This window comes from Malus sylvestris, chromosome 10 (assembly GCF_916048215.2).
Source record: "Malus sylvestris chromosome 10, drMalSylv7.2, whole genome shotgun sequence".
Lineage (NCBI taxonomy): Eukaryota > Viridiplantae > Streptophyta > Magnoliopsida > Rosales > Rosaceae > Malus > Malus sylvestris.
The window spans coordinates 14,113,831-14,141,320 of record NC_062269.1 but is presented as its reverse complement, the minus strand read 5'-3'; the positions used below and the strand labels follow the sequence as shown (position 1 = coordinate 14,141,320).

The window sequence follows — 27,490 nt, the reverse complement described above, 5'->3', positions numbered from 1 at the left end:
ACTCACCTATACCCATCCACCACCATAATTTACCACTCATCCATCAAGCCACACCTTGTGCCGCAACAAAGAGAAGAAGGAGGACCCTTGGACGTGCTTGCCATTCAAGTTGGATTGTTGGAGCGTTTTTAGGGTTTTCATTCTTTTGTTTTCAATCTCTAAATTTGTTTATCTTTGCTTTGTGAGTATGAGGAACTAAACCCCCCTTAGCTAGGGGGGAATTCGAAACCATGTTCATGCTTGCAATATGATTTGATTACCTTCAGTTGTGATTTCATAAGTGGTGAATTCAATTTGTTTAACTGCTTGATTGATAACTTATTCGTGTATGTCTATTAAGAGTGCACACTTAGTTTGCATGCATGAATATGATGCTAGAGTATAAGGGAGTTTCACCTAATAGTTACAAACTTATATCACAAGTAGTGGAGGTCGTTTATAAACGATCGCGTTAAATAAATTCTTAGCAGGAGTTTTATGCTCATCATAGTAACGAATGCCTCGTCAATACTTATAGTTTTCATAATGCTTAATGACCTTTGATTGTATCTTTATTGTGATGTTCACGTAAAGAACTTTTGAAGAATGCTTGAATTGTTGTATGCGCTTTCCCATCCAATTTAATAACTTAAGGAGAACTTGAAGGTTAATTTAAGCGGACTTAATTAACCTGGGGTGTTGAGTTTCATGATTGATCGAAACAACAACTGAAAATTGGTTTATGTGCAAGTATGTCATGTATGGAAAAGAACCTCCTAGCTAGCCTTCCATCCATTCAATTTACTCAAATTCGTGCAGATTTCATTAGTTCTTTAATTTACTTGTTTTGTTTTCAAATTCGTCAAAACCAAAACCCCCTTTACTTTAAAGTGTTTTATTAGTCAAAATCTGTTTTGATTTGTGTTTTTAGGTGTCCCAAAAGTGTGTTAGAGTCCAAATCTACCTAGTTTGTGTTTTTAGGCAGATTTGAGTGTTTTTAGCTTGTTTTGAGTCCTTTGAGTTTGTTTTAAGTTCTTTGAGTCTAGTTTGGTGTTTTAAACTTAATTTTACGTTTTAAGTCAGTTTCAAGTGTTTTAGCAATCCCTCCTAATCCCCGGCCTAGAACGATCCCTACTTGCATTTATACTACAATTGACAACAAGAGGGTTTAATTTGTGTGTTATGATAATTTTCGCATCAAATTTTTGGCGCCATTGCCGGGGATTAGCAACTTTGCTAATCCCCCGTTGTTTCTTTTTCATGTTTTTTGTTTTAGTTACTGACTTTGTTTCTATTTGTGTCTTTTATTTTTACTTATGATATTTGATTTAGTTTTGTTTCCTTGATTTCAAGTACTAAAGAAGTAAGACATGGATTTTGCTACCATTCAAACTCAATTGGCGAAACTTACTTGTCAATTGTCACAATATGCCGAAAGGACCACAATGCAAAGTGTCCCTACAGATGATGTGTCCTATGGGCAAGGATATCCAACTCATCAATGTTCTCAATTCGTTGCGAATGAAGATGCTTGGGGTTATCAAGGCTATAGCCAATCAGGGGACAACATGTTTTCCAACGCTTACAATTTGGATTAGAGAGATTATTCAGATTGCATGTGGGGAGAACCTCAATAATTCCAACAAGATGGGTATTGGCAGTAAGAAGAGGAATTCTATTCAAGACCTATGCAGCCATCACAACAATCTGCCCAATTCAATTCAGGTACATCTTTGGATAATGATATGTTTAATAAGTTACTCACCTCTTTGAACCAGGAAGTAGAAAATGGAAACAAAGAGATGCAAAATCAAGCCAAGAAGATGGGAGAATTGGAGAAGCAAATTGGACAGATTATGGAGTTCATGGCACAAATTCAAGAGCAAAGTGAACTCTCCAACTCAACTATTGAAAATTTGAAGGAAGATTTTGAAATCCATGATGTTATCACTTTGGGAAGTGCTATGGAGGTTGAAGGTGAACCGAAGACGTCCAAACCAAGCCAAAACATGGATGAACAGCTGCTGCTCGAAGAAGAGGAGAATAACAAGGCCACGGCAAGGGAAAAACCACCCTTGCCGCAACCCCATATGCCCTCTATGCCGTCCACTACAACCAAGGTAAGCCTTAATTCAATTTGTCCTGACCCTGTTTCACCAAATGTCCTTATTCCTTGCAGGATCATGCAATCCAAGGAAGAAGAGGGTGAGAAAGGCATCTTTGAAACTTTTCCAAAGATTCAAAAGCAAGAAGTGGATGGGGAATGTCTAGAATTCATCATAGAAGATACACTTGAGACGAAAATTCCCAAAGAAGTTGGATTTTATAACACGGGACAAGTCATAACTCTCAAAACACCAGATCTGGCCAAGTCCCATATCCCTGCAACCTTCAAAGATGTGGTGTTCGTAATTGAGTTTGTGTTGGAGCAAGCAAGTTAGCCATCTTCTCCAACTTCGATTTTATTATATACTAACTTGCTGATTTTGATGATTCACGCACCTACACTAGAATTTAAACCATTGCCGGATCACGTCAAGTATCACCTTCCATTCAAGGATCAATTCCATGCTATGGGCCCTATCCAAGTTTAGAAAGAAGTTTCGTCCGGCTTGAAGACGTTAAAGCAAGCGCTTCTTGGGAGGCAACCCATGTATTCAAATAAGGAAGATTTTTGAATTGCTCCACGATTGGTTTTGCATTCCTAAAAACCCTCCCTTTTTTATAGTTTTATTTTACCTTGATTGTCATTTTTATTTGTTGCTTGTTTAATTGTTTTTTGTGTGGGTTTATTTTTGAAACACTGACAATTATGCAAGGTACTTTTACATTCATTTTCATAAAAAAGAAAGGAACATTAAGCAGAAAAATACAAGAGAGAGCCTTCACAAAGGATGCTTAGGAGAAGTCTCAGTAGTCGGCGGAGCCTCAGCAGTTGGCGAAGCCCCAGAAGGAGGAAACATCGGAGGTTGATCATTTGAAGCTTCATTACGCGGTACAACCCTAGAAGACGAAGGCAAATGTTGTTGGAACAAACCCACAAACCTCTAATGATCAAGTAAAATCTGACCATCAGATTCCTGCATCTGGTCAATCTTCCTCTTCATGTTTGTAGCATAGTTATGTGCAAGCCTGTGCAACTGTTTATTCTCATGCTTGAGCCCTCTAATCTCCTGTTTAAGACTCATCACTTCAGCCGCCAATGATTCAACTTGACGGGTTTGAGCAAATAGGTGTTGGGCCATATTAGACACAGAACCTACACACTGCACACTGAGAGCTAGAGAATCCTTAACAGCCAACTCATCAGACCGTTTGGCAAGTAGTCTGTTAGGGAGTGACAAGGTTCCTGGCCACCACCGCAGCTGTCATATCATTCTTTATCACTGAATCCCCAACGATAAGGGGACCAGTAGGGGATATGAAGGATGGGCGCCATATGTTGTCTGGAGAAGGCGGGACTGCCTCTTCACCAAGGTTCAAGTCAAAACGACGGTCGGAGGGGCCAGACATTTTCAAAGGTGTTAAAGAAAGAAAAGGGTCAGACAAGTCAAGATCGTAGAAGTGCAAGAAGGGAGTTTCTACAGGCAAAAATTCAAGTGTACTTTGAACGTCCTGCGTACCTCTATAAAAATCAACACTTGACGGGATTTCAGAGATTGAAGAGGCGTTAGCTTTCTCAAAAGTTGAGCTTGCTCAGAAACCACGGGCCAATCTTCTTTTCAAGATTTGTCCGCACTTGTCACATACAACCTCTGCACTCGACAGGATTTCAGAGATCGAAGAGGCGAGCTCAAAACTCGAAGAGGCAAGCTCAGAAATCGAAGAGGCATCTACTTTTCCAGACGTGTCAGCACTTGTCACATGCAGACGCAGCTTTGTGGAAATCACGGGCAGTTTTTCGAAACGCCGATTCCAGATATCGAAGAGGCATTTGCTTTTCCAGACGTGTCAGCGCCTGTCACATGCATACTTAGCCTTGTGGAAATTACGGGCAATCTATCAAAGATCTCTTGTGAAGTAGAAAGCACGTGTAGTTTACTATTAAATCATCCAACGGTTGCTGACAAGAGTGAAAGAATAGTACCGGTTATTAATTCCTATAAATGTCACCCTTCACCTTCCATTGCAAGGCAGATATACATAACCCTTCTTCTTCTCCGAGGATGCCTTTCCAACAAACCCTCTCGAGTCACTCAGTGTTCCTTATTCCTTGGGGTACCTCTGCAAACAACTTATCCAAAGCAAAAGTATTTCATATCATGAAGGTTGAAAGCAAGAGTATCTCATATCATGTTTTCTCCATGTCCTTCTCCTTGTCGTTGTTTTGGGACAAGGAGAAAGAGAGCAATCAGCCAGCAGTTGGTATCAATCTTCCGATCTGGAACCGACTACCTGGAACCCCTTCCTGATTGCTTACCTAGCCTTGCTCTCGAGTACTCATCTTCATCATTTTATGCTTCCTCTTCGTCTACCACATCTGCCTAGGAAATAGATAAGGGAAGTGAAAATGATACCTCAAACTATGTGGAGACAATTTGCCAATTCATCCTCAGCTAGGGACAAGGAGAAAGAAAGCAAGAGGTGGGCACTTGGAAAGATTTAAGAAAGAAACAGACCAACACCTCTACCTCATGCCTGCCTGCCGTGCAGAAGAAACAAGCAGAGAAGAATGCAGATTGCACAATCAAATCAACCCAGCAGAAGGAGTCTGATTTGAAACCAAGGAACTCTGATATACCTCGCTGAGAATTCCAAACCAATTCGAGATCAAACCTGTGGAAAGTCAACAAGATCATCTAACTCCAAAACCAGATTTGCGTTCTTAAACTCTACTCTGTTTGATTTTTACTTTGCTATACTTGTCATGTTTACTCGTTGTTTGTTTATTTGCTTGTTTTTGTGTGAGTTTATGCTTGAAACATGGAGGACAATGTTTGGTTTAAGTGTGGGGGAGTAACCATTGTTTTGCATGAAATTCGTAGGAGTTTATCACCCATTACTTCTAGTGTTGTTCCTTGCTGTTTTTAAGTGTTTTTAAGCTGTTTTGTTTATCACCCATTACTTCTAGTGTTGCTCCTTGCTGTTTTTAAGTGTTTTGACATAAAAATCCGAAAATCTCATAAAAATTTGAAAAATTGTTTTGAAAAACCCAAAAAGAGTTGTTTTTGTGTGTTTATTTGTGTCTTAAGGTACCTTCAAACACAATGATGAGGATTTGGTTTTCAATTACATGACTGTAAAAGAGAGTCATAAACATGGATGAAAATTGATTTCCTCTTTGGTGTATGCTTGGTTGTGGTTATAATTTATGAATTCACATGCAACCATAAAGGAAAAATCAGTTTTTGTAACATGCTTGAAGGAAGGAACTCAAATGAACGCTATAACCTTGTGAGACTTGAGCCTAAACGTTTATTTGGAGAGTTAATAATCTGTGCATCATTGTTTTCTAAAGTCGTTGCATGATCTCATTATTCTTTGCTTGGTTGCTACTTAGAAGGCGTTTCATCATTTAGTTCCAAATGCTAGAACTCATGCCTATTTCATTCAAAGCATGCTATTGATTTGCATAACACATATTCAAGATGAAGTTGTGTAGTAACCACCAAAGCCAAATTGCCGTGCCCCTATTTCATTATGTGTTTAAGTTTAACCCCGTTGAGCCTTGTTAAGCCTATGTTCTTTGTTAACCCACACTATCCTTACCTAGCCTAGTTTTAGGACCATTCATACCCTTGTTCTTGAAGCATAGTAAAGCATGACCTAAAATGAACTCCTCTTTGATCAATGTATTGCAGAAAGCAAGTGTGGGGGAAGTGATTCTTGTGTGTGTGTGTACCAAAGTCCTTAAAAAGGCACGGGTAGAGAAAAGAAAAAAAAAGAGCTCTAAAGTGTTGTTTGTTAAAAAAGGGTCCAAAACATTGAATTCGGCCCCAAGTGTTGCATGAATCTTCCCTTTATATGTAAAAGTTGATTCTGCATTCTAAAGTGAATTCCAAGTGTCTATTTCATTGCTTTGCTTGCTATCGCTTTAAGAACGTTTGTTATTCATATCCTTTCTTTGTTAGCCATTACCCCCAAGCCCTGTTACAACCCTTGACTTCAATCTTGAGTGTTGTGTGTTTCAATTTGTGGAGTTCGAAATTGGTATGAGCATATGGTGTCACTGGTTCTCTCATCTAAGTAGTAGCATACAATTCATAAAATCATATCTAAACATGCTTATTAACTCCAGAAATTGCTTTCTTTGTTATAACATATGTGAGTACTAGTCTTCCACGTTTACATCAATCTTCTCACATATAACTAGTGTAGGTGTGTAGTCAGAAAATGTGTGTGAAAATAGAGAGTATCTAGTAAGGAATTGAGGGAATTCTCTAAGGCATGTTACTACATTCAAAATGTTGTTTTAATTGATTAAATGTGAGCTAGTGAATGGTGATTATGATTAAGTATGCTCGAGGGTAAGGATTGCTTAAATCTATGTAAGTGGTGATCTTTGGCATGTCATGTTCCATTGAAAATCCCTGAGGCAAATGTTGGAAGGTTAGGTTGTGTTTTGTTTGTTTTGTTTGTTTTGTTTCATTTTGTTTCTTTAGTTTCTTTTGTTTTGCTCGAGGACTAGCAAAAGCTAAGTGTGGGGGAATTTGATAGGAGCATATTTATGCGACTTAGTTAGCTTGTTTTTGTACATTTGTGTTGTTATTTCTTACTTAATTATGTATTTTAAGCTATTTTCGTGTGTTTGTAGGTTCAAATAACAAAGTTGGCAACAAAGTGCTATTTGCAGCACTTTGGAGCATTTTTGGGCCAAGATTGGATAGCGCAAGCATGGAGACATGAGGATGGACGTTTTTTAAGATTAGAAGGCTAGAAATCAGCATGTGTGTGTGCAAGTGTGTTGACCTACAACTACAAACACTCATCCACTACACCCATTACATCCACTCATTACCAAACACTCATCCACTACACCCATTACATCCACTCATTACCAAACACTCATCCACTACACCAATTACATCCACTCATTACCAAACACTCATCCACTACACCCATTACATCCACTCATTACCATAACATACACCACTACCACCTTAATTAGATGGTGGTCCTCTCCCTAGCCTATAAATACATCCACCCTTCACCATAACAAAGGAGAGGAGAAAAGATCCATCAAAAGACACTACATTCACATCTCATAACTCCATACACTTACACTTTCATTCCTTGGCCGAGAGAACACAATCCACCCATCCACCCTTCACCATAACTCACCTATACCCATCCACAACCATAATTTACCACTCATCCATCAAACCACACATTGTGCCGCAACAAAGAGAAGAAGGAGGACCCTTGGACGTGCTTGCCATTCAAGTTGGATTGTTGGAGCGTTTTTAGGTGTTTTCATTCTGTTGTTTTCAATCTTTAAATTTGTTTATCTTTGCTTTGTGAGTATGAGGAACTAAACCCCCCTTAGTGATAGGAGCATATTTATGCGACTTAGTTAACATGCTTTCTTGCATTTACTTAGTTAGTTATTGCTTATAAGAGTGTTTTAAGCTATTTTCGTGTGTTTGCAGGTCCTAATAACAAAGTTGGAAAGAAAGTGCATTTTGGTGCAATTTGGAGCAATTTTGGGCCAAAATGGATTGCATGCATATGGAGCAAGTGGGATGGACTTTTTTGGTGTTTTAAAAAGGGTTTCAACACATGCAAAAATCTGAATAATGAAGGTAAAGTGTGGAAGTATGCAGATACATACACTTAAGGAACAATTTGAAAGGAAAAGAAGTGAAAGATGCCATTTGTTGGATTGCTTTACAAGATGTATTCACATTTTCAGCAACTACAAACATAATTGCAAGCTGAAATGATGCATAGCATGTGTGTAGAGGTGTAAAGTGGCTGAAAGTTGATGTTTGCAAGATGAAATGATGCAAAACATGTGGGTGAAAGTTGTCTAACAGCTAGTACATGTGGAAAAGGGATGGAATACAAGGCAAATGCATCAGAAATTGAAGAATGAAGGCACATGGACAGCTACAAAGGAGTTGAATTAGCAAAAGAGGAATGATTGCCTTTTGTTAAAGGCAAGACACAATGATAAAAGAGCATGTAAGCTAGCTGTTTTTGCATCATTTTGGTATTTGTTTGTATTGTTTATTGAAGCCACTTGAGTGATTCTTTGCTTTGGAGCTTCTATAAATAGGGAGTGAAGGGAAGAACAGAAAACATTACACTATATCAAAAACACAATCAGCCACACCACCCATTCTCCATCCATTCTTTTAGCCAAACCCATCTACACATTCATACACTACGTCACAAACACATTTTCAGCCATCTTTCTCTCTTTTGCCACACCCCCCATCCATCCTAAACACCACCATACCATCTCCCATCCATTCCTCCATACAAATACCATCCAAACTTGTCCCCAAAACCTTGTGCCACATCAAAGAGGAAGGAGGAGAAGCCTTGGACGTGCATGCCATTCAAGTTAGGATTGCTGGAACGTTTTAGGTGTTTTCTTTCCCTTGTTTTCAATGTTTAAATTCAATACTCTTTGTTTTGTAAGTATGAGGAACTAAATCCCCCTTTGGCTAGGGGGAATTCGAAACCATGTTTATGCTTGCAATATGATTTGATTACTTCTAATTGCATTTCATAAGCTGTGAATTCAATTTACTTATCCGTTCGTATAAAAACTGATTTGTGTATGTTGGTTGAAAGTGCACGCTTAATTTTCATGCATGAATTTGATGCTAGAATATAAGGAAGTTTCACCCAATCGTTATGAACTTATATTCGCAAGTAGTGAAGGTTGCGAGTCACAATCGCGTTAAGTAAATTCTTGGCATAAATTTCATGCAATTCATAGTAACGAGTGCCTCGTCAATGCTTATGTTTTTCATAGAACTTAATGATTCTTGCTTGTATCTCTATTATGCAATTCATGTAGGGAACTTGCAGGGAATGTTTTGGGTTGTCGTATGCAATCATCCAACTTAATAACTTGTGAAAAAACTGAGGGTTAATTAGTGCAATTCACGGTTAATCTGGGGCGTTGAGTATTCATAGTGTATCGAAAAGCAATTGGAGATCGTTTTGTAGTGTAACATGTGTGGAGAAGAACCTCCTAGCTAGCCTTCCATCCATAAGCTTCATTCAAATTCGTTCTACAATCTGTTTTAATTACAAAGTTTTGTCTTGTTTTCTATTTCGGCAAAACCAAATCCCCCTTTATTTTAAAGTGTTAGATTAGTTAGAAATCCATTTAGTTTGTGTTTTTAAGTGTTTTGATTCAAGTTGTAACCCAATTTCGTCCAAATTTGTGTTTGTGTTCAAAACTGCCCAGAAAGTGTTTTTAAGGCGGTTTTGAGTGTTTGTTTGCTGTTTTGAGTCTTTTGGTTTGTTTCAGTGTTTCAAACTTTAGTTTTACATTCTTTGAGTCTAGTTTAGTGTTTTAAACTTTGTTTTTACGTTTCTAAGTCAGTTTTCAAGTGTTTAGCAATCCCTCCTAATCCCCGGTCCAGAACGATCCATACTTACATACTTTACTACATTTGATAAAAAGAGGGTTTAATTTGTGTGCTTATATATTTCGCATCAAATTTTTGGCGCCGTTGTCGGGGATTAGCAACATTGCTAGTCCTTTGGATTGTTTTATTATCATTTGTTTTAATGAATTCCAGATTCTGACCTTGTTTTGTTTTCTTGTTTTTAGGTACTAGTTTATGACTCAGAGTTCTCATCCGATTCGTGAACACATCTTGGACTTTGACGACGATTTTGAGCGAGAATTGAGACGAAAAAGGAAGAATCCAAAACCTAGTGAATCAAATTCAAATTCAAAAGCCGAAGTTGAGTTTGAAGAATAGGAACCCACGGCAAGAGTGGGTGAAGTAGAGGAAGCCATGGCACAAGACAATCGTACAATCAAGGAGTTTTCGGCTTCGGGATTAGATAATGCCGCACCTCTATGTATTTAATATCCCGCGGCTGCCCAAGGAAAGACCGAGGAATTCGAGTTGAAGTCAAGTTTGCTACACCACATTCCGAAGTACCATGGGTTGTCCATGGAGAATCCTAACAAGCACTTGAAAGAGTTCGAGGTGGTGTGTTCAAGCATGACTCCAATCAATGTTGACGGGAGCATATTGAAGATGAAGGCTTTTCCCTTTTCTCTCATGGAAAAGTCGAAAGATTGGTTGTATGAATTAGCTCCCGGAACGGTCACATCTTGCGTGAGCATGAAACGGGCTTTCTTGGAGAAGTTTTTCCCAACTTCTCGAGTCATCCTCCTATGAAAAAGGATAAGTGGAATTCAACAAGATGAAGGTGAATCTTTTCCTACTTACTATGAACGTTTTAAATCTCTTGTTGCTTCATGTCCATAGCATCAGATGAAGGAGGAACTTCTTCTACAATACTTCTACGAGGGGCTACTACCAATCGAACGTCAAATGCTAGATGCCTCGGCGGGAGGAGCCTTGGTGGACAAGACCCCCACGGCAGCCAAGACATTAATTTCCAATCGAGCGTTGAATGCCCAACAATACGAAGGTGTTGGACAAAGGAGCAACCTACGGCAACACCAAGTGAATGAGGTAAGTGCCATAACCGAACTTCAAAATCAAATGGCTAACCTTACTGCTTTGCTTTCTCAGGTGGTGGAAGGTCCAAAAGTGCAAAACGTGGCAGCTTGTGGCATATGCTCCACGCAAGGACACCTTACAGACAAGTGCCCACAATTGATAGAGAATGGAGGTTGGGAGACCCTCAATGCCGTGGGATTTGGCAACCAATACCAACCGAGGAATGACCCCTTTTCTAATACTTACAATCCCGGTTGGCGTGATCATCCAAATTTCAAATGGCGAGAACCCCAACAAGGCCAACAACAAAGTACATTTAGGCAACAACCCCCGGGTTTCTATCAAAAGCCGTTTGCACCAACTCAACCCCAAGCACAACCCGCCTAAAAATCAGGTTCTTCTATTGATAATGATCAGATTTTTAATTTACTAACTTCTATGGCGCAGGGCATGCAAACTAGGGACAAGAAGGTGGACGAGTTGGAGAAGTAAGTAGGGCAAATTGCCGAGTTTATGGGGCAGTTTTGAAAGCAAGGCAAGTTGCCTAGTTCAACCGTGGTCAATCCAAAAGGTGGATTCGAATCTGCAAAAGCTATAACTTTACGAAGTGGGAAGCACGTAGGATCTGACCCCCAACACTCCAAATCACGTTCTAACGAGGTGGAGGAGTTGATGATTGAAGAGGAAGAACAAAAACTACCCACGACAAAGGTGGAAACACCTTTGCCGCAAGCCCTATGTGATCCTAAGTCATCCAATCTGTCCAATAGAGGTAAGAACGTGTCAAATCCAGTTCCTACTAATGTTTTTCCTTCGAATGTTCCTTTTCCAAATAGGTTCAAGCAAACAAAGAAAGAAGAAGCTGAAAAGGACATTCTAGAGACATTTAGGAAAGTTCAAGTCAACATACCCCTTTTGGATGCAATCAAGCAAGTCCCAAGGTACGCCAAGTTCTTGAAGGAACTTTGCACCACGAGGAAGAGTATGTCGACCAAGGAAGTTTTGAAAGTAGGCGAGAACGTGTCAGCCATCTTGCAACGCAAACTGCCCCCTAAATGCAAAGATCCGGGTAGTTTTACGATTCCTTGTGTCATTGGTAATACTAGGTTTGAATCTGCCATGTTAGACTTAGGTGCATCTATAAATGTCATGCCATATTCAATTTATGCATCTATGAACCTAGGAGAGTTAAAAAATGATGGTGTAATCATACAATTGGCCGATAGATCTAATGCCTATCCAAAGGGAATTTTGGAGGATGTTTTAGTGCAGGTTAATCATTTGATCTTTCCGGCGGATTTCTACGTACTTGAGATGGATGAATCGGACCATACCCCTTCATTACCCATCCTCCTTGGAAGGTCATTCATGAAAACGGCTCGAACAAAGATTGACTTGTTTAATGGCACTTTAACGATGGAATTTGATGGGGAAGTGATTAATTTCAATCTTTCTGATTCTATGAAGTTTCCTAGTGAAAATCATTCATGTTTTGCTATTGATATAATTGACTCTTTGGCGCAGGACCATTTTGACAATTTGAAGGATGATGCACTTGAATTGGTCATTGCACAAGGAAAGAACATGAAAAACATTGAAACAGCCACCAAGGAAACCCACGGCATGCATGAGGATTCCATTACCGTGCCCCCTAGTGAAGATATCATTGAGATGGTGGCTGTCCTTGAGTCATTGCCATCGCAAACTGGTAAGTTTTTGGACCCTATTTTAAGTTCGGTTTCGGCTAATAAAATGCTTCCCTCAGTTGTGCAGCCACCCACACTTGAACTTAAGCCATTGCCTAGTCACTGGAGGTATGTTTTCTTGGGAGAGGATGAGACATTGCCCGTCATCATTTCATCCTCACTCACGGCACAAGAGGAGAGTAAATTAGTGAGGGTGCTAAAGGAGTACAAAACGGCAATTGGATGGACATTGGCCGACATCAAGGGAATTAGCCCTACTACGTGCATGCATCGCATACTTTTGGATGAGGGGTCTAAAACATCTCGAGAGGCTCAGCGCCGTCTCAACCCTCCTATGATGGAAGTTGTGAAGAAGGAGATCATAAAGCTTCTAGATTGTGGAGTTGTCTATCCAATCTCGGATAGTAGGTGGGTTTCACCCGTTCAATGCGTACCAAAGAAATCCGAAGTGACAGCGGTAGCTAATGCCGAGAATGAACTTGTTCCTCAACGCATTCAAACCGGTTGGAGGGTGTGCATCGACTATAGGAAGCTAAACGCCACCACAAGGAAGGATCACTTCCCATTGCCGTTCATTGACCAAATGCTTGAGAGGTTAGCGGGTTATGCTTTCTATTGTTTTCTTGATGGTTATTCTGGTTATAATCAAATTGTCATAGCACCCGAGGACCAAGAAAAAACCACTTTTACATGCCCTTTTGGTACATTTGCATATCGTCGCATGCCTTTTGGTTTATGTAATGCACCTGCCACATTTCAAAGATGCATGATGAGCATATTTTCGGATTATGCAGAGAAAATAATTGAAGTTTTCATGGATGATTTTAGCGTCTTTGGTGATTCTTTTGATGGTTGCTTGCATAATCTAAGTTTGATCTTAAAACGTTGCGTTGAAACTAACCTTGTTCTTAATTGGGAAAAATGTCATTTCATGGTCAAACAAGGCATAGTTTTAGGTCATATAATCTCTGAAAAAGGTATTGAGGTTGATAAGTCAAAAATAGATCTTGTACGTCACATACCCTCTTCGACTTCAGTTAGAGAGGTTCGTTCTTTTCTTGGCCATGCAGGTTTCTATCGTAGGTTTATCAAAGATTTCTCAAATGGGGCACAACCACTTTGTCGTCTCCTACAAAAAGAAGTGGCGTTTGAATTCACCAAGGAGTGCACGACATCATTCAACCAACTCAAGGAGTTGTTGACCACGGCACCCATCATTGTTCCACCGGATTGGAGCTTACCTTCCGAGCTTATGTGTGATGCGTCCGACTACTCTTTAGGGCCTGTTTTGGGACAAAGGAAGGACAAGAGGCTGCATGTCATCTATTATGCCTCCCGGACGTTGAATGATGCACAATTAAACTATTCCACTACGGAAAAAGAACTTCTTGCCGTTGTTTTTGCTTTAGATAAGTTTAGATCATATCTAATTAGTACTAAAGTAATTGTTTTCACTGACCATGCAGCGTTAAAGTATTTGCTCACCAAAAAGGAGGCCAAGCCCCGGCTAATTCGTTGGATATTGCAACTACAAGAGTTCGACATAGAGATTCGTGACAATAAGGGAAGTGAGAACGTGGTGGCTAACCACCTAAGCCGCATGGTGCATAATGAGGAGTCCCTACCCATTGTCGAGACATTCCCCGATGAACAATTGCTGTCCATAAAGATTAGTGAGCCTTGGTATGCCGATTTGGTGAACTTTTTGGTGTCAAAACAAATTCCAAGCACTTTCACTAGGCACCAACGTGATAAACTTAGGCATGATGCACGATTTTATATGTGGGATGATCCATATTTGTGAAAATTTTGCCCGGATCAGATTGTACGTCGATGTGTGCATGATTCTGAATTTCGTTCAATTTTAAGTTTTTGTCACACATATGCATGTGGTGGGCACTTTGGCACACAAAGAACAGCACTTAAGGTGTTACAATGTGGGTTCTATTGGCCTAGTATCTTTAAGGATGCTAGAACTTCTTGCTTAACATGTGATAAATGCCAAAGAATGGGTAACATAGGTGCTAGGGATCAAATACCGCAAGTTTCTATCCTTAATGTTGAAATTTTTTATGTTTGGGGAATTGATTTTATGGGTCCCTTTCCTTCCTCGTATGGTTTCATGTATATTTTGCTTGCGGTTGATTATGTGTCGAAGTGGGTGGAAGCTAAAGCCACCCGGACTAATGACTCTAAAGTGGTTGCAGATTTTATTAGAACTAACATTTTTGCAAGGTTTGGCATGCCACGTGTTATCATAAGTGATGGAGGATTGCACTTTTGCAACCGGACCATAGAGGTGTTATTGAAGAAATAAAATGTCAACCATAGGGTTTCTACACCTTACCATCCTCAAACGAATGGCCAAGCCGAGGTTTCCAACCGTGAGATCAAACAAATTCTAGAGAAGACCGTTGGGCCTACAAGGAAGGATTGGAGCTTACGGTTAGATGATGCACTTTGGGCATATCGTACGGCGTACAAGACACCCATTGGAATGTCCCCATTTAGGCTCATCTATGGCAAGTCGTGCCATCTCCCCGTTGAATTGGAGCACAAAGCTCATTGGGCCATCAAGAAGTTCAATATGGACCTAAATGCCGCAGGAAGTCATAGGAAGTTTCAACTCAATGAACTTGATGAGATACGGCATGAGGCGTACGAGAATGCTAGCATTTACAAGGAGAAGACCAAAGCTTTCCATGATAAGATGATTCAAGGCAAAACATTCTCCATAGGCCAGAAAGTGCTCTTGTTCAACTCCAGTTTACGGTTGTTTCCCGGTAAGTTACGTTCTAAGTGGATTGGACCGTTTGTTATTACTGTTTGTGGCATAATTATGTGCGAGCTTGTGCAACTATTTATTCTCATGCTTGAGTCCTCTAATCTCCTGTTTGAGACTCATCACTTCAGCTGCCAACGATTCAACTTGACGGGTTCGAGCAAATAGGCGTTGAGCCATGTTGGACACAGAACCCGCACACTGCACACTAAGAGCCAGAGACTCCTTAACAGCCAACTCATCAGACCGTCTGGAAAGCAGTCTGTTATCTTTAGGAGTGACAAGGTTCCAGGCCACCACCGCAGCGGTCATGTCATTCTTCATCACCGAATCCCCAACGGTAAGAGGACCAGTAGGGGATATGAAGGACGGGCGCCATATGTTGTCTGGAGAAGGCGGGACTGCCTCTTCACCAAGGTTTAAGTCAAAACAACGGTCGGAGGGGCCAGACATTTTCAGAGGTGTTAAACAAAGAAGAGGTTAGACAAGTCAAGATCGTAGAAGTGCAAGAAGGGAGTTTTCTATAGGCAAAATTCAAGTGCGCTTTGAACGTCCTGCGTACCTATATAAAAATCAGCATGTGATGGGATTTCAGAGATTGAAGAGGCAAGTTCAGAAATCGAAGAAGCCAACTAAAAAAATCAAAAAGACGCTAGCTTTCTCAAAAGCTGGGCTTGCTCAGAAACCACGGCCAATCTTCATTTCCAGATTTGTCCGCAATTGTCACATGCAACCTCTGCACTCGACGGGATTTCAGAGATCGAAGAGGCAATTCCAGATATCGAGAGGCATCTGCTTTTCCAGACGTGTCAGCATCTGTCACATGCAGAGTAAGCTTTGCGGAAATCACGGGCAGTTTGTCGAAGCGCCGATTCCAACCATCTGCTTTTCCAGACGTGTCAACCTCTATCACATGCAGAGTCAGCTTTGCGGAAATCACGGGCAGTTTGTCGAAACGCCGATTCCAGATATCGAAGAGGCACTTGCTTTTCCAGACGTGTCAGCGCCTGTCACATGCACACTCTGTTGGAAATGTGCCCTAAAGCCAATCATATGATGATACTTTACGTACATTTCACATGTTAAACTAATCTAGTTTAATATAAAGGGCAAAGATTATTGTTTGAGCCGTCTCATATAAATGTTATATGCTTAAACGATAAAGTCCAAGGAATATGTGATTGGGAGAATGTAATCTAATGAAGTTAGATTCATGAGACCATTCTTTCGTAGACGCATCCTAAATGTTCCTGATCATAGGATTGCCAATTGGGCATTGACAGTCCATCAAGATCGGTACGTGCTATGTCTTCTCTCAGGGAGAGTGACTAGTCTCGAGTCATTGGTGTGTATGACATCAAGAAAAGTACGTAGGTGCTCAATAGAGAATGAGTTCACTGAACGTGATCGACGAAGAGTTCTCATACTCATGTCACATGAGAACTCATGGTTGGGATAATGCAAAGTAGTCATTTGACCTGAGGCATCATAGTTGTCTTGTGGTTAAGTCCTTGATCTTTGATTATGTCAAAGTCACTCCATCAGGAGGGTGTCCACGGCATCGTTGGGGTTAAGCCACTTAGCCATAGAGGCAAGTGAATGCGCAACAAGGGATCTCTAACCTTCAAACTGTTTGAGGGAGAATACTCTATGATATGATTTAGAATCTCTGGCCAGAGTATGAATGAGATTTAGAAAAGTCGTTCTAAATCACATTCAAGGAAAGCATATAAGCACACGAATCACATTGGATAGTAGACATGAACATATAAACTATCAAACCAAACAATGTGGTCAAGAGTATTAGATTAGAGAAAGACCGTATTGCATTTGTAATCCCAAACTGAATAGGTTCTCTAACCTCTTCTGATTAGCTTGGGTAACCATGATATGCTGCTAGGTGTCACTCATGGTTTGTGGAAGCCCTAAACGTGTGTAATCACTAAAGGGAGAATTGAAAGTAAGTTTCAATTCACAATCGATGTAAAATGGTTTTAATCGCCCACTGCCTCGCTAAAAGGAACCTAATGGATCGCACACCATAAGAGGTGGAGATTGGAGATTAAACGGAGATGAGTAAGAATGATTAAATGGTTTAATCATTTATTTATGGCAAGGATTAATTAATATGTTAATTAATCAAACGAATAAGTTCGTTAAAAACCTCGGGATAGTTTTGGACCTTAAGGCCCAATGGGCTTTGAACGTCAAGCCCATTAACTTAAGTTGCATGACAATTTAATGAATAAAGATTCAAAAAGGCCCAAAAGCCCAAATCCCTTTAGGTGGCCGGCCATGAAGGAGAAAATTGGTTTTGGTTCTTTAGGTCACTTATTTGAAGAGACTATATAAAGGACTTTATAGCTAAAAAAATTCATTAAGGCTTCTTTTTGGAGAAAATTGGTGAGAACATGTCTCTCCTTTTCTCTCTAGGAGGAAGGTCACCTTGGAGGGTACATCTAGCAATCCTACTACTCCAAGGTCACTCATATCTTCTCCAATCTCTCCTTGGTGAAGAGACTTAGAGGTTCCCTATTTTGGGAACTTGGAGAAACCTATTCATCCATCCAAATCCATAGATTTTAGATGCAAGGAATGAAGGCCCTCTCTTTGGGTGATTAGCCTTTGCTTATGCAAAGAGGAATCTACAAAGGTACAATTTCAACTCACTTTGTTTTGAGTTGATTAATGGTTCACCAATCTACTAGGCTTTGAATTTCTTGGTTAATGTTTTGTTTTTAAGTGCATGCTAGCATGATTCCGCCTTTAATTGTTAATTGCATGCTATATGATGTTGCTTAAATGAACATGTTTTCACAAAATATTCCTTCACACTCAGCTTTACAGAAATCACGGGCAATCTGTCGACGATTTCTGGTGAAGTAGAAAGCATGTGAAGTTTACTGTTCAATCATCCAACAGTTGCCGACAAGAGTGAAAGAACATTACCGGTTATTATTTCCTATAAATGTCGACCTTCACCCTCCATGGCAAGGCAGACATACATAACCTTCCGTCATCTCCGAGAATGCCTTTCCAACAAACCCTCTCGAGTCACTCAGTGTTCCTTATTCCTTGGGGTACCTCTGCAAACAACCCATCCAAAGCAAAAGTATTTCATATCATGAAGGTTGAAAGCAAGAGTATCTAATATCATGCTTTCTCCATGTCTTTCTCCTTGTCGTTGTTTTAGGACAAGGAGAAAGAAAGCACTCAGCCAGCAATTGGTATCAATCTTCTGATCTGGAACCAACTACCTGGAACCCCTTCCTGATTGCTTACCTAGCCTTTCTCTCGAGTACTCATCTTCATCATCTTATGCTTTCTCTTCGTCTACCACATCTGCCTGGGGAACAGATAAGGGAAGTGAAAATGATACCTCGAAGCATGTGGAGACAACGTGCTGATTCATCCTCAACTAGGGACAAGGAGAAAGAAAGCAAGAGGTGGGCACTTGGAAAGATTGAAGAAAGAAACAGACCACCACCTCTACCTCGTGACTACCTGCCATGCAGAATAAACAAGCAGAGAATAAGGCAGACTGTGCAACTCTCGCTCAGAATTCCAAACTAGTTCGAGATCAAAGCTGTGGAAAGTCAACAAGATCATCTATCTCCAAAACCAGATTTGCGTTCTTAAACTCTACTCTGTCTGGTTTTTACTTTGCCATATTTGTCATGTTTATTCGTTAATTGTTTGTTTGCTTGTTTTTGTGTGAGTTTATGCTTAAAACATTGAGGACAATGTTTGATTTAAGTGTGGGGGGGTAACCAAGTTGTTTTGCATGAAATTCGTAGGAGTTTATCACCCATTACTTCTAGTCTTGTACCTTGCTGTTTTAAGTGTTTTTAAGCTATTTTGGAGTATTTTAGTGTGTTTTGACATAAAAATCCGAAAATCTCATAAAAATTTGAAAAATTGTTTTAAAAAAAAAAACCAAAAAGAGTTGTTTTTGTATGTGTCTTAGGGTACCTTCCAACACAATGATGAGGATTTGGTTTTTAATTACATGACTGTTAAAGAGAGTTATAAACATGGATGAACATTTGATTTACTCTTTGGTGTATGCTTGGTTGTGGTTATAATTTATGAATTCACATGCAATCATAAAGGAAAAATCAGTTTTGTAACATACTTGAAAGAAGGAACTCAAATGTACGCTACAACCTTGTGAGACTTGAGCCTAAACGTTTATTTGGAGAGTTAATAAACTGTGCATGATTGTTTTCTAAAGTCGTTGCATGATCTCATTATTCTTTGCTTGGTTGCTACTTAGAAGGCGTTTCATCATTTAGTTTCAAATGCTAGAACTCATGCCCATTTCATTCAAAGCATGGTATTGATTTGCATAACACATATTCAAGATGAAGTTGTGTAGTTACCACCACCTTAGCCAAAATGCCGTGTGCCCTACTTCATTTTATGTTTAAGTTTAACCCCTTTGAGCCTTCGTTAGCCTACATTCCTTGTTAACCCACGTTATCCTCACCTAGCCTAGATTAGGACCATCCATACCCTTTTTCTTGAAGCATAGTAAAGCATGATTCAAATTGAATTCCTTTTGATTAATGTGTGGCATAAAACAAGTGTGGGGGAAGTGTTTCTCATGTGAGTTAGTGTGCCATAGGCATGGGTAGAAAGAAAAGAAAAGAAAAATTTGTGAAAAGAAAAAAAAGAAGGAAGAAAAATATGAAAAGTATGAAAAAAAAAAGAGTTGAAAAGATGTGAAAAAGAGTTCTAAAGTATTGTTTGTTGAAGAAAGGGTCCAAAAAGTTGTATTTGACCCTAAGTGTTGCTTGAATCTTCCCTTTGTGTTCAAAGTTAATCTCTGCATTTTAAAGTGAATTCTAAATCTCAATTTCATTACTTTGCTTGCTAATGCTTTAAGAACGTTTGTTATCCCTATCCTTCATTTTGATAGGAGCATATTTATACGACTTAGTTAGCTTGTTTTCTTGCTTTTAATTAGCTAAACTATGATAATTATAGTGTTTAAAGTTATTTTCGTGCAATTTCAGGTTTTAGTGTCAAAGTATGCAAAAATAAGCAATTTGGAACATTCTAGAGCATTTTTGGGCCAAGATTGGATTGTGCAAGCATGAAGGCATGAGGATGGACGAATTTGAAGACAAAAGAGGCTATGAACATGCTAAAAATCTGGTGAAACAAATACAAGTTGCAAGAAGGGATAAATTTCTAGAAGGATTGACCAAAACTTCACTCAAAACCAAGAAATTCTTCAATGTCGTGGGCATTGATTCACTTTCACCAGAAATTTGAGTGATGATGCAATGCTTAAATCACCATGACATGTGAGTAGCTGATGCAATGCTTAACTCACCATGACATGTGAATGGATGACTCAATACCTAACCCACCAACAATTCCCACTCTTTGCCTTGCTCACCTACTCAATTCCACCAGAATTTTGTGTTAAACAAGTCCATCCTTTTCCTATAAATACCATGGCTGCAACCTCATTCAAATCATCCAGAAATTAACCATTCTCCAAGCCTTCCCTTGCCTCTCCTTACATATCTAAACCTTCCCCATCCATTCCTCCATATAACCAACCATTCAACCACCATAACCACCTTGTGCCGCCACCATTGAAGGAGAGTGAGGCGCAGAGGCAGGACATAGGGGAGAGAAGGCAAAGGCAAGGAGAAACTGACGGGAGCAACACAGAGGCAAAGTTTCACTCCATTTTTCTTGGTTTTATCTTCTCAAACCCATGTTTTACTTTTGGTTTAATTTGTTAATAATGTGTAACTAAATTTATTTTGGCTAGAGGTTAATTCAAAGCCATGAATATATTTGTAATATGAATTGATTACCTTCAGTTGTGATTTCTGAGTTGTGATTTAATTTGCTTAACTGTTTAATTGATAACTAATTTGTGTATGTCGATTAAGAGTGCACGCTTAATTTTCATGCATGAATTTGATGCTAGAATATAAGGGAGTTTCACCTAATCGTTATGAACTTATATTCACAAGTAGTGAAGGTTGTTATCCACAATCGTGTTAAGTGAATTCTAGGCTGGATTAACATGCGTATTCCATAGTTATGAATGCCTAGTCAATGTTTATGATTTCCGTTGAACTTAATGATCTTTGTTGAATGTCTCTATCATGCGTATTCCATAGTTAGGGATTTTGATGAGGAATAATTTGGTTGTAATGCGTATTCCATTCAATCCAATGAATCTAGGGAAATCTAAGAGTTAATTTAAGCGGACCTAATTAACTTGGAACATTGTCATTCACAATTTATTGAAAGAACAACTGAAAATCAATTTAGGTTGCATATGTGTCATGTGTGGAGAAGAACCCTCTAGCTAGTCTGCCACCTATCCCTTCACCTTAATTTCATGCTTTTGTCAATTCTGTAATTTATTTAAGTTTAATTTACTTCTCGTCAAAACCAAACCCCCCCCCATTATTAAATTATATTATTTAGTTAGTTTTCATTGTTGTTAGTCTTTTAATTCAATTTCCGTCCATTTCAGTTCCTAGTGTCTAATTTGATTGTTTTCATTATTTTGAGTCATTCTAAGTGTGTTTCGAGTTATTAGAGTTTTTAGCCTAGTTTTGTGTCCTCGAGTCTTGTTTAATATTTTTAAAATTAATTTAGAATAGATTAGCAATCCCTCCTAATCCCCGGCCTAGAACGATACCCTACTTACATCTATTCTACAATTGTCAAAAAGAGGGTTAATTTGTGTGTTAACTTATTTTACGCATAAAATTTTGGCGCCGTTGCCGGGGATTAGCAACTTTGCTAATCCCCCATTGTTTCTTTTTATTTCTTTTTCGTGTCTTTTGTTTTAGTTACTGACTTTGTTTCTTTTCTTGTCTTTTGTTTTTAGTTTCTGTTTTTGTTTTGTTTTGTTTATTTTACTTTTGATATTTGATTTAGTTTTCTTTCTTTGATTTTAGGTACTAGAGAAGTAAGACATGGATTTTGCTAGCATTCAAGCTCAATTGGCAAATCTTACTTCTCAAATGTCGCAGTATGCCGAAAGGACCACAATGCAAAATGTCCCTATATTTGGTGCATCTTATAGGCAAGGATATCAAGCCAATCAATGTTCACAAAAAGATTGGAGTGATCATTCAAACTCTATGTGGTGGAAAGCTCAACAAGTTCAACATGAAGGATATTGGCAGCCATATGAGGAGTTCTATTCAGGACCTATGCAGCCACCACAACCTCATATACAATATGCCCAATCAAACTCAGATTCGTCAATAGATTACAATCAAATTTTTGATGAATTAAATTCTTTGGTGCAGGGCTCACAAAATCAAGCCAAGGAGGCTCAACAAGATGGATATTGGCAGCAATCTGAGGAGTTTTATTTAACGCCTATGCAGCCACCACCGCATACCCCACAACAATTCCAATCAAATTCAAGTATGTCCATGGATAGTGATCAAATTATTCAAGTACTAACCTCTTTGACGCAGGACCAACAAAATCAAGACAAGAAGTTGGATAAATTGATGAGTCAAATGGGAGAGATTATGGAATTCATGGTACAAATTCAAGAGCAAAGTGAACTCTCCAGCTCAACTGTTGAAAATTTGAAGGAAGATTTTGAAATCCACGATGCTATCACTTTGGAAGGTGACATGAAGGATGAAGCTGTCCCAGAACTATCCAAACACAGCCCGAACATGGATGAATTGCTGCTGCAAGCAGAAGAGGAGGAGGACGACCTGGGCAGTTTAGAAGAATTCTTGCTGCAAGCTCCTCAAATCCCTATGTCATCCAACTCAGGTGAGGAAGTTCTAAATTCACTTCATTCTAACATTATTCCACCGAATGTCCTTTGTCCTTGCAGGTTTTTGATTCCAAATATCAAAGAGAGTGAAAAAGACATTGTGGAAGCTCTTCCAAAGGTGCAAAGTGATATCCCAATTCTTGGTGCACCAAAACAAGTTCCCGATGGTATTGAAATGTTCAAAGAACCTTGCATACCAAGAAAAGGGATTCAAGAAAATGAAGTGGTTGAAGCATATCAAGAATACATCCAAGAGGCTGTGCATGAGACAATCAAGCCCAAAGCAGTTGAGTTTGATAACACGGGACAAGCCACAACCATCATAGTAAACCTGGCCAAGTTCAAAGTCCCGGAAATGTTCAAAAATGTGGTGTTTGTCATTGAGTTTGTGTCGGAAAAAGAAAGTAAGCCATCTTCTCCAATTTTAATTTTAATTTATACTAACATGTTTCTGATTTTGATGATTCAGGCACCCACTCTTGAATTTAAACCATTGCCGAATCATTTCAAGTATCACCTCCCATTAAAAGATAAATTCCATGCTTTGGAGCCGAGGGGAATTTAAAGGAAAGATTCGTCCCGCTAAAGACGCTAAATCAAGCGCTTCTTGGGAGGCAACCCAAGCATTCAACGAAGGGAGACTTTGGAATCGCTAACCAAATCAGATTTGCATTCTTACACCCTTATCTTTACTGCTTTCATTTTGTTTTGTTCAGTTAGTTGTGTTATTTGGTTGATTTCTGTGAGTTTGTGTTATTTAGTTTAAGTGTGGGGGAAGGTTAAACAAAGTCTTTTTACATTGATTTACATATTTTACATTGATTTAAAAAAAAAAAAAAAAACAAAACACACCTAAAAAAAAAATAAAATAAAAAAAAATAAAAAAAAATAAAAAACATAAAAGTAAAAATATTTTACAATGATGTGTAAACTAATAGCATTCATTGGTCAGGTGGTGCTTCAGTAGTCGGCGGAGCTTCAGCAGTCGGCGGGGCCACGGAAGGAGGAGGTATCGGAGATTGATCAGTTGGAGCTTCACTACGCGGTGCCGTCCCAGAAGACGAAGGCAGATGCGGTTGGAACAAACCCACAAACCTCCGGTGATCAAGTAAAATCTGACCATCATTTTCCTGCAGCTGGTCAATTTTCCTCTTCATGTTTGTGGCATAATTGTGTGCAAGCTTATGCAATTGTTTATTTTCATGCTTGAGTCCTCTAATCTCCTCTTTGAGACTCTGTATTTCAGCCACCAACGATTCAACGTGACGGGTTCGAGCAAATAGGCGTTGGGCCATGTTGGACACAGAACCAGCACACTGCACGCTAAGAGCCAAAGACTCCTTAACCGCCAATTCATCAGACCGTCTAGCGAGCAGTCTGTTATCTCTGGGGGTGACAAGGTTCCGGGCCACCACCGCAGCGGTCATGTCATTTTTCATCACCGAATCCCCCACGGTAAGGGGACCGGTAGGGGATATGAAGGATGGGCGCCATATGTTGTCTGGTGAAGGCGGAGCTGCCTCTTCACCAATGTTCAAGTCAAAACGACGATCGGAAGGGCCAGACATTTTTCAGAGGTGGTGAAGAAAGAAGAGAGTCGGACTGATTAAGATTTTGGAAGTGCAAGAAGAGAGTGTTTACAGGAGAGAGCTCAAGTGTGTTGTGGAACAAAATTAACGCCTCTATAAAAAGAAGAAATCAAAGAGGCGCTCCTCAGAAATCGAATAAGCGTCCTCTCGTAAATCGAAGAGTCGGGGCTCCTTTCTCAAAAGTCGGATTCTTTTCTCAAAAGAGGCGTTTCATTTCTTAAAGGCTGAGCTTGCTCAGAAACCACGAGCCGAACACCGGATTTCAAAAGATCAAATTGTCCAGACGTGTCGTCACTCGTCACATGCAACTGGCAGCTTTGCGAAAATTACGGGCAGCTTTGTTAGAAAGCGCGTAATTTGTACTATTCATCCATCCACCGGCTGCCGACAATGAGTGAGGGAATAGTTCCAGTTGTGAAGAAAAGTCCCATAAGTATCTACCTTCGCTTTCCCACAGCAAAGGCACACCCTCTCAGGACTTCTTCCTCTCTGAAATGGCTTTCCAACAAACCCTCTCAAGTCACTCTGTATTTTTCATCCCCTGGGATACCCCTGCAAACAACCCATCCAGAGCACAAGTATTTCATATCATAAAGGTTGAGAGCACGAGTATCTCATATCATGCTTTCTCCCTGTCCTTTCTCCAGTCAGCACCTGCTCTCGAGTACTCATCATCTTATGCTTTCTCTTCGTCTCTCACGTATAAGGGAAGTGAAGATGATACCTCGAAGCATGTGGAGACAACGTGCTGATTCATCCTCAACTAAGGACAAGGAGAAAGAGAGCAAGAGGTGGGCACTTGGAAAGATTGAAGAAAGAAACAGACCAACACCTTTCCCTCGTGCCTGCCCGTCGTGCAGAAGAAACAAGCAGAGAAGAATGCAGCTTGCACAATCATCCCAGCAGAAGGAGTCTGAGATGAAGAACTAGAGAAGCTGCCACATCTGCTTGGAGAACAAATAAGGAACTGCAACATCACCAAAGAGCAAAGCTTCGCCGTACAATATCATCAAATCATCACTTGCAAGTAAAAAGCTAAGTATCACCCCGTTCAAGAGGAAAGCTGTGGAAAGTCAACAAGCACGACCAATGATCACTTATTAGTTCTATTCATTGTCTTTTATCGTGATTTTCAATTTTTCGTTTGCAATTTTTTTTTTTTAACATTTTCTTGCATTACTTAACTGAATTATTTCTTTTCTTTGCAGGAATTTTTGGTTATTTCCACCCGTGAAGTTGATTGCAGAATTTTAGCTTGGGGGGGTCATCGCTTGATTTTACTGCAAACTAGGGAAGTTTTCAGTCCAATTGCTTTATTTTGTTTCTTATTATTTATTTATTTTATTTTTATTTGCATTATAGTGTTTTCTAACATTGGGGACAATGTTCTGTTTAAGTTTGGGGGTGAAGAGTATAAAAAATGACCAAATTGAAATTTTTTTGTACCTTCAACTACGAACGAGTTTCATTTGTTTCCATGTTGTTGCTTTTTGTTTTCTTAATTAGTTTTGTTTTCTTTTAAAAAAAAATAAAATAAAAAATTTTAAAAAAAATCGGAAAATTTAAAAATCCAAAAATATTGTCTTGTTTCCCTTATTGTTTTGAATTAGATTTTTGTTAGTTTCCCGACCCAATAATATAATTGGATCAAATTTGAACCATGATTATCAAGAACTTAGTTAACATGTGTTTTGTGAAATTCCTAATTCTCTTGTTAGTTTTGTACATGTTTGACCATCTTTGAAAAAACCAAATGCACATAGCCTTGTTGATGTGAAACTAAAGCATGACTTAAAGCTTCATATGTGAATTTAGTGATCATATACATCCTATGTGAGTTTTTGAGCCGATTGAAAGTGTGTGCATTTTTCATACACTCCTATTCTTTCATGTGTGATGAACTTATGTGAGATACATCTCTAGAACTTGCGTAACGATCTTTCGAAATGTTTGTCATTGATTGCATGAACTTGGAAATGATAGAGGCATTAGGTTTACCACTATGGCCCAAATAACCATGTTTCCCAAAGAAAAATGATATCATTAGATTGCCAATTTGAGCCGTATTTGTTGAGCCTTTTATTTCTTATCACCAGATATGTCTACCCTTATACCTGAAACATTTTTTCCTTACCCTTTCCAAGCAAGCAATGAGAGATTGTCTTATGAGAAACGTTTGTGAAGTACTTTGAAGGTGTTTGGCAAAAGAATAAGTGTGGGGGTATTTCATGTTTGTATTTAAAAAAAAAAAAAAAAAAAAAAAAAAAAAAAAAAAGATTGTACACAAAGAAAATAAAAAGTTGTTCAAGTTTCAGTTTAAGGGTGTGGTTGGAGGTGCTAAAAGAATCGTTGGAAAGGTTGAGTTCTTATAAATCTAAAGAAAAGAATTGCTTGCAATGTAGCTTGGAACTTGTGTTTACCTATTCTTTCATTTCAATAACCCTCTCCCTAAACCTCATTACATCCAATAAAAGTCCTCTTGATTTAAGTTTTGCAATTATGACTGTGGAGAAGTGATCTTTATGCAAGCTTATGGTAGAACTTTCACATTTGATTCTTTGAGCGAAACACATTTAAACTAAACACATGTGTGATTAAGTGTATATCCCGTGAGAAGGTTAATAGTTTGCATATGATGATTTTAAAAATATAAAAATTTTGAAATTGCATTAGCATGGCTATCTCACACATTACACTTCAAGGATGATTCAAAGATTACTGCTAATATTTGAATAAGGAAGATGAACTTGGATTAGCTTGTTTGGTGCCAGCTATGGTTCTTGTTGATTTGTGTTCTCGAATGAAATTCTATGAGGGTCACATAGGGGGAAGCTAATGTTTTTCTTGTTACTTCTTGTTCTTGTTTTCTTTGTTTTGCTCGAGGACTAGCAAAAGCTAAGTGTGGGGGAAATTGATAGGAGCATATTTATACGACTTAGTTAGCTTGTTTTCTTGCTTTTAATTAGCTAAACTATGATAATTATAGTGTTTAAAGTTATTTTCGTGCAATTTCAGGTTTTAGTGTCAAAGTATGCAAA

General features: G+C 39.1%; 1 long non-coding RNA gene across 1 annotated transcript in view; it reads left to right on the top strand.

Annotated features, from left to right (window-relative positions):
* Positions 1 to 8,240: 8,240 nt before the first annotated feature.
* The window catches only part of LOC126584703 (uncharacterized), a 40,871-nt gene continuing 21,621 nt past the window's right edge, over positions 8,241 to 27,490 (top strand). Inside the window, exon 1 of the long non-coding RNA XR_007610090.1 lies at positions 8,241 to 8,511. This is a non-coding gene — a long non-coding RNA (uncharacterized LOC126584703). The remainder of the gene's footprint in view (positions 8,512 to 27,490) is intronic.